This window comes from Mauremys reevesii, linkage group 12, assembly GCF_016161935.1.
Source record: "Mauremys reevesii isolate NIE-2019 linkage group 12, ASM1616193v1, whole genome shotgun sequence".
NCBI classification, from domain to species: Eukaryota; Metazoa; Chordata; order Testudines; family Geoemydidae; genus Mauremys; species Mauremys reevesii.
This window is the reverse complement of record NC_052634.1, coordinates 42,856,047-42,869,994: the sequence shown is the minus strand read 5'-3', so window position 1 is coordinate 42,869,994 and position 13,948 is coordinate 42,856,047. Positions and strand designations below refer to the sequence as shown.

Sequence of the window (13,948 nt, the reverse complement as noted above, 5' to 3'; positions counted from 1 at the left end):
CCGCCCATCCCCTCTTCTGCCCCGCCCCATCATCCCCTGAGCTCCCCCTCCTAGTGCCGCCCATCCCCTCTCTGCCCCGCCCCCAACCCCAGGCTCCCCTCCCCTAGTGCCGCCCATCCCCTCTGCCCCGCCCCCAACCCCCTGAGCTCCCCTCCCCTAGTGCCGCCCATCCCCTCTGCCCCCCCAAACACCCCCAGAACTCCCCGATGCCGCCCATCCCCTCTTCTGCCCCTGCCCGAACACCCCCTGAGCTCCTTCCCCAGTGCCGCCCATCCCCTCTTCTGCCCCCACCCCAAACACCCCTGAGCTCCCCTCCCCAGTGCCGCCCATCCCCTCTCTGCCCCGCCCCAACACCCCCGAGCTCCTCGATGCGGCCCATCCCCTCTTCTGCTCCCGCACTCAAACACCCCGAGCTCCCCTCCCCAGTGCCGCCCATCCCCTCTTCTGCCCCCACCCCAAACACCCCCGAGCTCCCCTCCTCCAGTGCCGCCCATCCCCTCTCTGCCCCTACCCCAAACACTCCCTTGAGCTCCCCTCCCCAGTGCCACCCATCCCCTCTCTGACCCCGCCCCAAACACCCCCGAGCTCCCCTCCCCAGTGCCGCCCATCCCGTCTCTGCCCCGTCCCCTAACACCCCCAAGCTCCCCTCCCCAGTGCCGCCCATCCCCTCTTCTGCTCCCGCCCCAACACCCCCGACCTCCCTTTCCCCTCTCTGCCCCGTCCCCAAACACCCCCGAGCTCCCCTCCCCAGTGCCGCCCATCCCCTCTTCTGCCCCCGCCCCATCATCCCCAGAGCTCCCCTCCCCAGTGCCGCCCATCCCCTCTGCCCCGCCCCAAACACCCCCGAGCTCCCCGATGCCGCCCATCCCCTCTTCTGCCCCTGCCCAAACACCCCCCAAGCTCCCCCTCCCCCAGTGCCGCCCATCCCCCTCTCTACCCCCTCCCCCAAACACCCCCCCGAGCTCCCAATCCCCCAGTGCCGCCCATCCCCTTCTCTGCCCACGTGCCCAACCCCGAGCTCCCCTCCCCGATGCCGCCCATCCCCTCTTCTGCCCCGCCCCAACACCCCCAAGCTCCTCCCTAGTGCCGCCCATTCCCCTCTCTGCCCCCGCCCCAACACCCCCAAGCTCCCCCTCCCCAGTGCCGCCCATCCCCTCTTCTGCCCCGCCCCAAACACACCCCGACACTGTTCCTGGTTTTGGGAGGAACAGGAGAAAGGACAAAAGAAGCAAGAGACGAAGAGAAAGGAGGGAGGGATGGATGGAGGAAAAGGTGAAACAAAAAGAACAAACCCTAATGTCCCCAGTGATTTTAAGGGACAAAATCCCAGGTACGGAATAAAATTCTGCCTCCTTAAGCTCGTGTTTTCCATGCCTAGAATTCAACTGTCACCAGATGGATCAGACTGAACAGGTTTCAAACCTCGAGGAGGCTCTTACCTTCTAAACAGGGACGGCTGTTTTCTAGTAAAATCAGGAAAAGGGAAGGAGAAAACTCGAAAGAGGTTCCTCCTGGCACTCACGTACATGAACCCGAATACTCCCCCAGTCCTCAAAGAGAGATCTGGAGAAGGAGACTTGCTGAAGCAAAGCCACAGGGGTCTCTGAGGTTTCCCTGGCCCCTCGCCCCTGTCCTGCCTGGCTGATGTCAGCATCTCTCTGTGAGGTCACCACCTCCCCACCACCTTTGACCAATAGTCTGAGGTCCTGCAAAAGGCCTTTGTGATGTCACTGCCACACCCCTCCCTTGCTGGGCTAATGTCCTGCCCCTGCCCAGGCACTTTGGAGGTTTGAGCTACTCCCTGTGGATCACCCCACTCAAGGAGTGTTCGTTCTAGGCAGCAAGCCGGCTAGACAGGAAAACATCAGACGCTGCTCCCAATGCTACACTCAGTTTTTCAGAAATTGGTCGACTTTATGACCAGAAGAGACCATTAGAGCATCTAATCCGACCCCCCTGCATATCACAGGCCTCCTGAATGACACAAGAGCTACTTTTGGGGCAAACACATTCCAGAAAACCATCTAGTCTTCATGAAATGACATCAGGAGATGGTGAATCCACCACTTTCCTTGGTAGCTTGTTCCTGTGGTGAATCATCCTCGCTGTTGAATATTTGTGTCTTATTTGTAATATGAATTTGTCTCTTTTCACCTTCCAGCCACTGGGTCTTGTTATGCCTTTCTCTGCTCGATTAAAGAGCCCTTTTATACCCAATCTCTTCTGTCCATTAAGGCCCTTCAACACTTCAATGAAGTCACCTTTCAATCTTCTTTTGATAAGCTAAACAGGTTGAGCTCGTTCAATAAATCACTAGAAGGCATTTTTCTCCATCCCTCAGAACATTTATTGGCTCTTTGGTCATCAGATTCCTGAACTGCAGCTGGATGTGGCTCTTGTTCTTCTGCACAGCACAGCTCCTGGAGAAGAGGGATCTGCAAATGTACATTCGTATGATACCTTTGTTTAACTGATGAAAACATAAACTAGACACTTAGAGGATTGGAACTGATTTCAGCTGATGGACAATGACAGATCAAACAATGTTCCTTCTTGCAAACAAAAACCGTCTCAGAAACTCAGAACTCCCTTGCTTTAAATAAAATGTCTAAATCCCAGATTTCTTAAAAAAAAATTCTCTAGTGCTGTATTTCTTAGTTTTTATCTCAAAAGGGAACATCCTCATCATCTCCCCCAAACACCCTGGGACCTGCCCAAATTATTAAAATACCCTCAACCCGAGCAAGGCCAGAGCAGTGAACCAGAGCTAGTGTCTAGGCCAAGCTGTTCTGAAGGAGGCAACTCAAACATTTTCTCCCTGCTTCCCTTGGCAAGGTCTGACTGAGAAAACAAAATTCCCCAAACTGAAAAATTTCTGCTGAAAAACTAATACTAGTCTGGTTGGGGACTTTGGTTTGCAAGTATTATTGTTATTATTCTCTTCTGATTTCTGAATCAGTTCAGTTCAGTCTTTGTCCTCCAGGTGTGTTTCCAGCTGCTGAGTTGTGGGGGAGAGAGGCCAAGTCATGATGTCTCTTCCCCTCTTTCATAGTTTCTTCCAACTTGCTAGGAAGCTCCTTTGTTACGATGTGAGTCAAGCAGTGTCCATTGTCACTGTGCTATCTCGGAGAAGCCTGCATTGTACACGGTTCCTGGGCTAGTCCTTGGCAGTGTGGATCCCTTCAATGGGCCAGCAGCGAGTCTGGCTCCTCCCTTGTCGCACCTGAAAGGCTGGTGGGGGGCATTTCTCAACCTCATAACATATCTCAGTAACACACACAGAGAAAAACTTCATAACTTCCCAATCAATGTGAGCACACACAATCCAACAAGATATTAATGTTCAACAGATCAAGACTTTTGAAATGATACATCACAAGGCAGACTTTCAGCAAACCATGTCATCATTATATGAGAGTGGTGAATATGGGGCTTCTAAGTGCTGCTCTGAGCACAGCGTGCCACACCTGGGCTTACATTGCAATGGAGACGTACCCTTAGAGTCCATCTCTCCAGGGATAAAGATGGCCCACACCTGACTCTCTGCCAATCCCCACTGGGCCCTGACAAGTGTTGTTCGTGTTTGTATTCTATAAAGCAGAGGAGCAGATGAAGTTTTGCTCCCAAGGTTTGTGTGTGATTCTTTGGACAGGTCTACACTACAAAATTAGGTTGGTGTAATTACATTACTTAGGCTGGCAATGCAGTTCTATCAAGCTAATCCCGGTTAGATAGCGGCTCAGCTGTCAGAACTTTCTGGAGCTATGAAAGGGGAGGGGCCCATGGCTCTGTAGCAGGAATGCAGGGCAGGTGAGTTCACGGCAGGCATGGTGGGATACTGGTGGAGACCAGTTATGGTGATATAATGACCAGCAGCATTTACACTGACAATTGTCACTTTAGGTTTGCTGCAAAAAGCTCTAGGCCTCTTGTCGAGGTGGTTTTATCTTGTCACCAAAACAGGGCAATTTTGTCGCCAGATGTGGTATTGCAGTGTGTGCACCAGCCACAAGCTGCTGACCGAGGGAGCGTTGTGTGGTTTTCACACATCTGAGCAATATAATGATACTGAAGTAACCTTGTAGTGCAGACCTGGCCAAAGACTCTCTCTCTCTCTCTCTCTCTCCCCCTCTCTCTCTCTCTCTCTCTCTCACACACACTTACACACACACACACACACACACACTTACTTGCAAGGAAAACCTCACCTGCTCCTCTGCTTTGCAGAATCCAAACACAAGCAAAGCTTTTCAGGCCCCGGTGGGGATGGCAGGGAGGCAGGTGTGGGCAGAGACTGTGCTGTTGCCACAGGCACAAGCAGGCACCATGGCTTAGCTGGCTAAAGCACCTGTCTTGTAAACAGGAGATCCTGGGTTCAATTCCCAGTGGTGTCTTATTGACTAACTCTTGGGTAACCTGGTATTGGTTACTGTGGGAGGACAAAACACAGAGCTCTTTGGTCCAGCCCAGTATAGTTGTTTAAATTACACTCGCAGGCACTGATAATAGAGTTACTGAAAGTTTGGGAGTTAAGAGCTGATAGGTCAGTGGTCCAGCCTGTCACAGATGATCCTGCTTCCTCTGGGACAGGGGCAGGTCTGGGCTCTCACACAGAATGGCTCATTGTGGCTGGCAGAACCTGTGGGCGGCTCATTTAGTTTACACCGAGGGTTGAGTCCTGCTTTGTGCACCGTGTGTGAGAATGAAAATCCTAAACCGCCCTTTGAAATAACTAATGCAGCAGGACGTGTTATTGTCCCTGCCCCAAAGCAGACAGACCAATGGAGAAATGCCATTGAGTCCAGGGTAATACTCCACTGCCGTTCTACCTTGTTTGCTTGCTAAACTCCCTCCCAACCTTGAGGGCTCCCAGAGCCCGATATTGAGCCTGAGCCGAGATGTCTACACTGCAAATTTACCACCCCCACGGCCCTAGCCTGGGAGCCTGCACTGGCACAGGACAGCCATGGGTGTTTCATTGTAGTGTGGACATAGCCTGGCATTATGTCTACACTGCCATTAACACACCCAAGTCACTATTCTCAAACCCTGAGTCAGTTGATTCAGGCTTGTGGGGCTTGTGCTGCAGGGTTATAAAATTACAGTGTAGACACTTGGGCTTCAGCCCAGCCTCCAAGACCCCACGAGGGGTGAGGGTCTCTGAGCCTGGGCTCCAGTCTGAGCCCCAGGAGCCCAAATCAGCTCATCCAGGCCAGCCGGGCCACAGGGATTTTGTCACAGTATAGATGCCCTCTCAGGGTATGTCTACACTGCAATGTAAGCCCAAGGTTAGTAGAAGTCATGTCAGCAGCCCCAACACATAAACATAAACCACGAGGGAAAGTCCCACCCCCAAATAAGCTGGGCAGGGTCCTTCTCCCTACAGCTCGTAAATCTGGCAACCAAAAGTCCTTTAACATGAGCCTACCCCGCTCTGCACCCCACTCACAGCTGTTGTTCTTAGTCAGTGCAAGCCCAGAGGTGCCTCTGTCCAGTTCACCTGCTACCCTGGGTGGAAAAGGGGAGAAATAAGAAGGCACCATACTCACTATGCTGTTTAGGGATTCACTCATCCCTCCACAGCCACCCTGTCCTAACATTGGTCTAACACCTAAATTTTAGCATTGACAGCCAGACCCTGGCCCACTTGGCTTTGGAACCGGTGTCCCCTGCCTAGCAAGTGCTATTGAATTGAGGGTGAGTCCTTCAATCGGGGTCTGCCAAGCACAGTTGTGCTGCCCTCGATTCACACAACAAGGATAACAACCCTTTATTTCTCCTGCCCCTATAACATGAAGACTGGGAATCCAACACCAGCCACAAGTGATCATTTCGGCAAGCAACCCAACCTATTTCCAACATACTGTAAAATCCACATGCAGACTCATACACGAAACCTTGCAAGAAAATCTTCCTGAGGGGGTCTGAAGCACCTGCTGCTGGAGGGAAGGAGGGAGCCATCGGTTGGGATTGAGGAGCAGCGTGAGGCGGGGGGGCCTGTGGGTTGGGATTGAGGGGCACTGGGAATAGGAGGGGGCTGTGGGTTGGGACAGAGGAGAAGGGTGAAGAGGAGCAGGCTCTGGTTGGGAGTGAGGAGCAGTGAGCATAGGAGGGACTGAGGGTTGGGATTGAGGGGCACTGGGAAAAGAGGGGACATGGGTTTAGGCTGAAGAGCATCTTCATTTCCGGATTCAGCAGGACAGGGGAAGGCAGCAGGTGATTCTAATTCCTTAGGGACATTCTGTGTGTATGTATGTGTGTGTGTGTGTGTGTGTGTGTGTGTGTGTGTGTGCGTGCGTGCGTGCGTGCGTGCGCGCGCAGGGGAGGAACATGCTCTATGCCCAGAGGCCTTTATTCCTCCAGGCTGCAAGGACAGAGGGGCTGTCAGGAAGTTGCCCCTTCAAACCCACACAGAAAAAGGCCCTTCTGAGGAAAGGGAAAATCCTGCAGAGAAAAAGTAACATCAAAGAGGACATGAGAAAGACAGTTTAAGATCTTCATGAGCAGTTTATCACCTGACCACGGATTTGAACTGTGGATCCACAGATTAAAAGTCTGATGCTTTACCAACTAAGCTAGTCAGGCTCATGAAGCACCGGCGCAAGTTGGTGCAGAGGAGAAACTAGTCAAGAAAACAAGAGCAAGAAACAATATGGGAAACCTGCTGCTCTCTCTGGCCCAGTCAACACTACGAGTTTATATCAAAACGTCTGTTAGTCTATAAGGTGCCACAAGACTCTTTGCTGCTTCTACCAACTGAGCTAGCCAGGCTCACATAGGAAAAGTGCAAGTTGGTGCAGAGGTGAAGCTAGTCAAGAAAATACTTGGCTGAGTTCCCAAAGCCTGAAGGGTCAAAAATATTGTCACGGGTGGTTCAGGGTATATGTTCCCCCCCCCCCAAAGCAAACAGAAAAAAATTGTTTCTCGCCTTTCTTCAATGTCACCGTATGTCTACTGGATGCTGCTGGCAGACGCGGTGCAGCAGCGCTACACAGCAGCATCCCCTTTCTTTCCCTTCCTGAGGGCAGATGGTATGGGAGGACTGATATCTGTCATCGTCGTCCCGTGAGTGCTCCTGGTTGGCCTTAGTGAGGTCGGCCAGGGGTGCCTGGGCAAAAATGGGAATGACTCCCAGGTCATTCTCTTCTTTAAGCTTTGTCTAATGGAGATTCAGTCCTGCCTGGAATATCATAGCAGGTGGAGGCTCCCCTCCCCTTCCCGCCTTTGAATTCTACTTGCAGAGGCAATAACGTCAGTGTTGTTTCAAATTCATGTACTCTTTATTACTTCATCTCACAAATGGGGGGATAACTGCTACAGTAGCCCAGGAGAGATGGGGGAGGAGGGAAGCAATGGGTGGGGTTGCTGCAGGGGCACCCCCTAGAATGACATGCAGCTCATCGTTTCTGCCAGATGTCTGGGGCTCGGACCTGGAGCAGCCATTTGCTTCTCTCGTTCTTTAGTAGGCTTGCCTGATAGTTTAGCCAGGACTGCCTCTCCATTAGACAAAACTTAAAGAAGAGAATGATCTAGGAAGGCATTCCTATTTTTGTCCATATGCCCCCAGTCAACCTCACTGAAGCTAGCCGAGAGCACGCATGACAGCAGCAAACGGTACAGTATAACTTGCAACTATCATTGTCAATTAGCAAAGCAGCAGACAGTACAGTATAGCTAATAACCATCTTTGCTAACTTGCAAAAGGCAAGGGGATGCTGCTGTGTAGCATTGCAGTACCGCGTCTGTCAGCACCATCCAGTAGGCATACAGTGACGGTGAAAAAAAGGCTGAACGGGCTCCATGGTTGCCATGCTATGGCGTCTGCCCAGGCAATCCAGGGAAAAGGGCGCGAAATGATTATCTGCCGTTGATTTCATGGAGGGAGGACTGACTGACGACATTTACTCAGAATCACCCACGACACTGTTTTTGCCCCATCATGCACTGGTATCTCAACCCAGAATTCCAATGGGTGGGGGAGACTGCAGGAACTATGGGATAGCTATGGGATAGCTACCCACAGTGCAACGCTCTGGAAATTGATACTAGCCTCAGTACATGGGCGCACACCGCCAAATTAATGTGCTTAGTGTGGCCGCGTTCACTTGACTGTTTCCAAAAACCGGTTTCTGTAAAATCGGAATAATCCCATCGTGTAGACATACCCTGACACAGCTTTAGAACCCTCTACCCACTATACGGCCAAGAGACAGCAACTCTCAGATCCTGAGTGGATTGTCTGATGGGCTTGGGGCCAAGAGCAAACTGCGTACCCCCTGCCAGAGCAGGAGAAGTAAAAATAGGGGCTTCCCAAAAAAAGGGAAGGGAAGAAGAGAGAAGCAAGTGCAAAAGGAAGAGAACTTCCAGACACAAAACCCTACCTAAATTCTGAAATACATTACAAGAAAAAGAGAGAGAGAGAGCAGCATAAAGAAAATTTAAAAAACTTTCAGTAAGAACTGAATTAGAAACCTTTAAAACACCAGTTTTCACACTACCTTTACTTTTCTTCCAAATTCTACTAAAAGAAATTAAGACTTGCCACTAAACAACAGCTTTAAACAAGCTCAGATAACAGAAAAGAAAACCAAAACACTTATTTTTAAATTTGTTTTATAAGGACTAACCACTCAGTCTGTGTTCTCTTCTTCTCAGCTTCCTAAAAGGAAAGCAAGAACACTCATCAATAGCAGACAGCAGGTGCATTAAAGCAACACTGTCCACTTACTTCATGCTCAGAAAAGAACACTTTACTCCTCATCGTGGTTAGCAAGGTCAGACACTTTCAACCACAATTCTCTAGTTACAAACTATAGAAATGATCCCTGAAAGTATAGTCTTATAAAGCTGTGCTCGGCTACATACCCAGGCTAATGTGCGCAAGCTTTATTCCCATGGTGAATGTTTTCATACAACGGGTTTCACCCCCAGTGAATTAAAGAACAAAAATCTAAAACCAGGTTCCCATTTCATTAAAGCACAATCGAGGCAGCTTTAGAAGACTGGCCATTAGAAGATGTTTATGTCGCTATTTACAGACACACACCTCCTGATTAGCATGTGGAGCTCCTAGCAACTAATCAAACCCTCTTGCTTTGCCATACCTCTCACAGGCTCCTCTGTGCCACATGACAGCCAGTCAGGCACAGACAATGCGGACAGGTCAGCCCTTTCTAGCATGCTCCGCAGCTGTTTCTCTCCGGCTTGCTCTCAAATTCATCTGCACTAGAAGTTTTTGCAGGGTTCTATGTTACTGGTGGTACCTGCACTAAATCAGTGGGTCTTAACCTTTAGAGACACCTGTACCCCTTTCAGGAGTCTGATTTCTCTTGCATACCCCCAAGTTTTACCTCACTTAAAAACTACTTGCTTACAAAATCAGATGCAATATTTATAAAAATAAATCCCTTGAATATAAGTATTGTACTTACATTTCAGTGTATAGTATAGAGAACAGTATAAACAAATCATTGTATGAATTTTAATTTGTTACAAATTTGCTAGTGCTTTCTATGTAGCCTGTTGTAAAACTAGGCAAATATCTAGATGAGTTGATGTACCCCCTGGAAGACCATTGGATACCCCTGTTTGAGAACCACAGCACTAGATCACCCTTACTTTTAGAACTGGTGCCACTTGAACCAAGGCATTGTGAACCATTTCAGTGCTAGTAGACAGTGGCAACACAGCTGCACTAGGTCTGTTGTTCCTCCCTACACAATTCCCACTTGGAAAGAAGATATCTTCTGATCTGACCCTATTTACTATTGTGAGCTGCATAGGCAACTTTCTCTGTGTTATGTGAGCAGAATCCACACACTATATACTACCTGTATGGCCCTGAGGATGCCACATCGGCCGCAGCTGCTGATTGGGTCAGAGGTTGAGAATCACTAGTCTATAATTTTGCAAAGTCCATTGCCACAGGCTTTCCCCCCATGTCTGCTGTGAGACAAGAGCACATGAAATTCATAGCAATATAAATATGAGTGAAACCACCCAAATATATTTACATAAAAACTAGACAGTCTCATTTTAAAACAAAGAAAAACACAGGCCACACAGGGAGTGGGGCAAGAGTCTCCAATGATTTATACCCTCTCCTACCCGCCATTCAGCATAAGAATTAACCTAAATGGATCATGACTATTTAAATAGAGCATCTTTCTCCTACAAAGCAGAATAAGACAAAAGGTTGAGGCTGTTCCCCTTCACATTTGAGGGGGAGGGGAGAGGAGTAGAAGGATTTAGAGGCTCAATCCACTTCAGATTATGAAAGAAACCAAGCAGACTAATGATTTACTCAAAACCCATCCCAGCAAAAAGAAAACCAGACTATCTGCACCTAAGCGTTATGCAAGTTTCTAAATAAAGCTATTATATCTAACCTTCCTCATAACTAGATTTCTGGTACACTAAAAAAACTCCTTCTTTTATTCAGTATACAAAGCCTAACCACTCAGTCTGTGCTCTCCCCTCTCGCTTTTCCAACTAGCAGTCTATACAGTAACTCCTCGCTTAACGTTGTAGTTATGTTCCTGAAAAATGCGACTTTAAGCAAACGATGTTAAGCAAATCCAATTTCCCCATAAAAATTAATGTAAATGAGGGGGTTAGGTTCCAGGGAAATTTTTTTCACCAGACAAAAGACTGTGTGTGTGTATATATATATACACACACAGTATAAGTTTTAAACAAACAATTTAATACTGATACACAGTGATGATGATTGTGAAGCTTGGTTGAGGTAGAGGAGTCAGAGGGTGGGATATTTCCCTTACTGCTAAATGATGAACTAGCAATTAGCTGAGCCCTCAAGGGTTAACTCTCTCACTCTGCAAGGCAGCAGGAATGGAGGGAGATATGCACATTTCCCTTAAGTACACTGCCTTGTTAATTAGATCAGCTTGCTGAGACCCCAGCTGCTGCAAGCTCTCTCCCTCCTGAGCCCTGCTCTATGGAAGATGGGGGTAGGGGGACACCCTGAGATTAGTCCCCCCTTCCTTCACTCCCCCCGGCACAGCAAGCAGGAGTCTCCGGGAGCAGCTCCAAGGCAGAGGGCAGGAGCAGCACATGGCAGGGGGACACAGCTGAACTGCAGGCAGCTACTGCGCAAGGAACTTAGGGGAGTGGGGAGCTGATAGGGGGTTGCCCGGTCCATCCTGGTTCCAAGCCCCCACCAGCTAGCTGCAACGGGCTGCTCTTCCTGCAAGCAGGAGACAAAGCAGACGGCTGCCAAACAACATTAGAAGGGAGCATTACACAACTTTAAATAAGCATTTTCCCTAATTGATCAGCAACATAATGAAAGGTTAACCAGGATGACTTTAAGTGAGGAGTTACTGTAGGAGGGTTTAGGTCAGCTCAGGGGTGTGGATTTTTCATTTACCTCAGACAGAAAAAAAGAGTAACAGAAAAGAGAAGAAACAAGATGGGAAGGAAAACACCCAGTGGGGCATGGGAGATGTTGACATATGCAAATCCCTCATGTAAACCCCTCCCCCCCCATGCCCTTCATTGTCTCCTCCACCCATTGCAGGGTTCCCCAGTCTTTCTCCATGGCAGGGGTTCTGTGTGTTTGATTCCACCCATAGCAAGGTCCTCCATTCTCCCCAATGGCAGGGGCTCTGTGTGAGCTGCTTTTCTCCCCATTCCACCCTCTACCCACTATAGGGCCAGGCGACAGCAACTCTCAGATCCTGTGTGGATTGTCTGATGGGCTTGGGGCCAAGAGCAAACTGCGTACCCCCTGCCAGAGCAGTAGGAGTAAAACTAGGGGCTTCCAGAAAAATGGAAAGGGAAGAAAAGTAAAGCAGAGAAGAAAGTAGAAAAAGAAGAGAAAGTGCAGACACAGGACCCCACCTAAATTCTGACATAGATTACAAGAGAAAAAGATATAGCAGCATAAAGGAATATTAAAATTTTTTTAGTAAGTACTGAATTAGAAACCTTTAAAACACCCTTTTCACACTAGATTTACTTCTCTTCCAAATCCTATCAAAACAAATTAAGTTTTGCAATTAAACAGACTATCAACAAAAACTATAAACAGATTCATGAAAGAGAAAAACCCAAAAACACATTTTTAAAGTTGCTTTGTAAGGTCTAACCACTCAGTCCGTGTTCTCCCCCTCGCTACTCTCCAAAAGGAAAGCAGGAACGATCATCAACGGCAAACAACAGGTGCATTAAAGCAACACTGCCCGCTTGTTTCGCGCTCAGAAGAAACCCTGCAATTCCTGCTGTTGGTTAGCGAGATCAGACACTTGAATCCACACTTCCCTAATTACAAGTTCAGAGGAGTAGCCGTGTTAGTCTGGATCTGTAAAAGCAGCAAAGAGTCCTGTGGCACCTTACAGACTAAGAGACGTTTTGCAGCATGAGCTTTCGTGGGTGAAATGACTCCAGTGGAAGACTTCAAAGCAACAACCCTTAACACACAATTCTGTTCAAAGAGAGACAAGTCTTGCAGATGCCTTCCTCTCCCTGGTTTCCCCTCTAATACTCCTAATTCCCATAAACCCACCCACTGACCTCGACTACCAATCTCTCACTGTTAACTCTTACAGAAAAACAGGGCAAAGAAAGCCTATGCAAGCGCTATTCCGCAGCCCCGAGGCTCTTTTCTGCTCCTTCCCACAGAACTAGCTCAAACAGACAGTCAATTGCATCAAAGCAATTCCTCGCCATTTGGGGCATTGGTGCCCCTTAGTCCCTCTGAGGTGATCGGCTGGTTCCTTCTGGCCTGAAACGCTAGGAATCTGACTCAAAGGGCCACAACCTTCCTCTTCTTCTGCTCCTATGAACCAGCCCTCATCTGGGCAAAACGTTGACTGTTTCCTAAGTTAAAACACTGGTGTTTTCCCAACAGGAAAGGGATGGACATTTTTTCTTCTGTGGGAAGACGAGGGAAACCATGCAATCACCTTCTGGAAGGTATATTAAGGAGGGCGGCGGAAGAACCCTCACGGACTAGACTAAGAAAGCAGCTCTTGAACTGACCTTCCAACAATGACAAACTCAAATCTGCAAGAGCAGCCTTTCAACTCAGGGGCCCAATAATAAGCTGTTACCAATAACTAACCAAAGAGTTACAAATGACTCCAAACCGTACACTCTTAGGACAAACCAAACGTTAACACAAACAACAATACATTTCTTTGCTGCTCTTCAACCTTGATACTCTTCTCTACTGTTATTGCCAAAAACATACAAAACCAAAGAGCCAGCAGAATGCACATCACAAAACAGTCCCTGGCTAGCTAGGAAGCCATCTCACTAACACGAGAAGCTTAAAGGGAAAAAAACCCCAAAAAATCATTTTTAGAGTTCTGAGCTTTTTTCATACTATAGAAAAGTTTCAGCCAAACAACACCAGTTCAGGTAGCACCCTTCTGTTTTTCTTACAGCAAGCAACAGCCTTGCTAAATCAAAGCCTTAAAAAATTGGGTACAAGCTCATAAACATTCCTCTCCACAGCAATCTTTAGTAAAAAGCAAAAAAATTATACAAACTGAAAAGAAAGCACAGTATGCAGAACATGCGGCAGAGGCGCTGCCGGGGCAACCGCCTACGCTCCCAAAAGTCAGGGTGACTACTCTCCCAGCCCGCTACACCGCTAGCTTTCAGAGGAAATGGAATTGAACCGATTGGCAGCCCGAGTTGGATCATCAAAACCGGGGACACAGGGAGCAAAAGCAGCCCCTCGACCAGGGACTCGCTTCGCTGCACGCAATGCACTGTGGCTATGCAAATAAGATGCTCCGGCCGTCTCCGGCGCTCAAAGGAGTCTTTTCTCCGGGCTGCCTCTGCTCCTTCCCTGGCTGGGCGGAGATTGGGATGCGGCAGCTGCTCTCCTGAGACAGTCCCGCTGATGCCCAGGCGCATGGAGGACGGAGCCCGGACGAGAAGCCAGAGGGCACTTGGCCCACAGCTAAAACCCGGAGCA

General features: G+C 48.8%; 1 protein-coding gene and 4 non-coding genes across 5 annotated transcripts in view; 2 read left to right on the top strand and 3 right to left on the bottom strand.

The window, feature by feature from the left end:
- Nucleotides 1-13,948, top strand: part of LOC120375611 (zinc finger protein 850-like) — a gene marked incomplete at its 3' end in the record, with an annotated part of 610,246 nt that overhangs the window by 55,137 nt on the left and 541,161 nt on the right. The gene's annotated exons all lie outside the window — the stretch shown is intronic.
- On the top strand, nucleotides 4,321-4,394 carry TRNAT-UGU. The gene has a single exon. It is a non-coding gene; the product is annotated as a tRNA-Thr (tRNA).
- LOC120376543 lies at nucleotides 8,626-8,841 on the bottom strand. The gene has a single exon (XR_005587401.1). It is a non-coding gene; the product is annotated as a small nucleolar RNA U3 (small nucleolar RNA).
- On the bottom strand, nucleotides 12,109-12,319 carry LOC120376617. Its single transcript, XR_005587465.1, has one exon. It is a non-coding gene; the product is annotated as a small nucleolar RNA U3 (small nucleolar RNA).
- On the bottom strand, nucleotides 13,418-13,533 carry LOC120376086. The gene has a single exon (XR_005587008.1). It is a non-coding gene; the product is annotated as a U5 spliceosomal RNA (small nuclear RNA).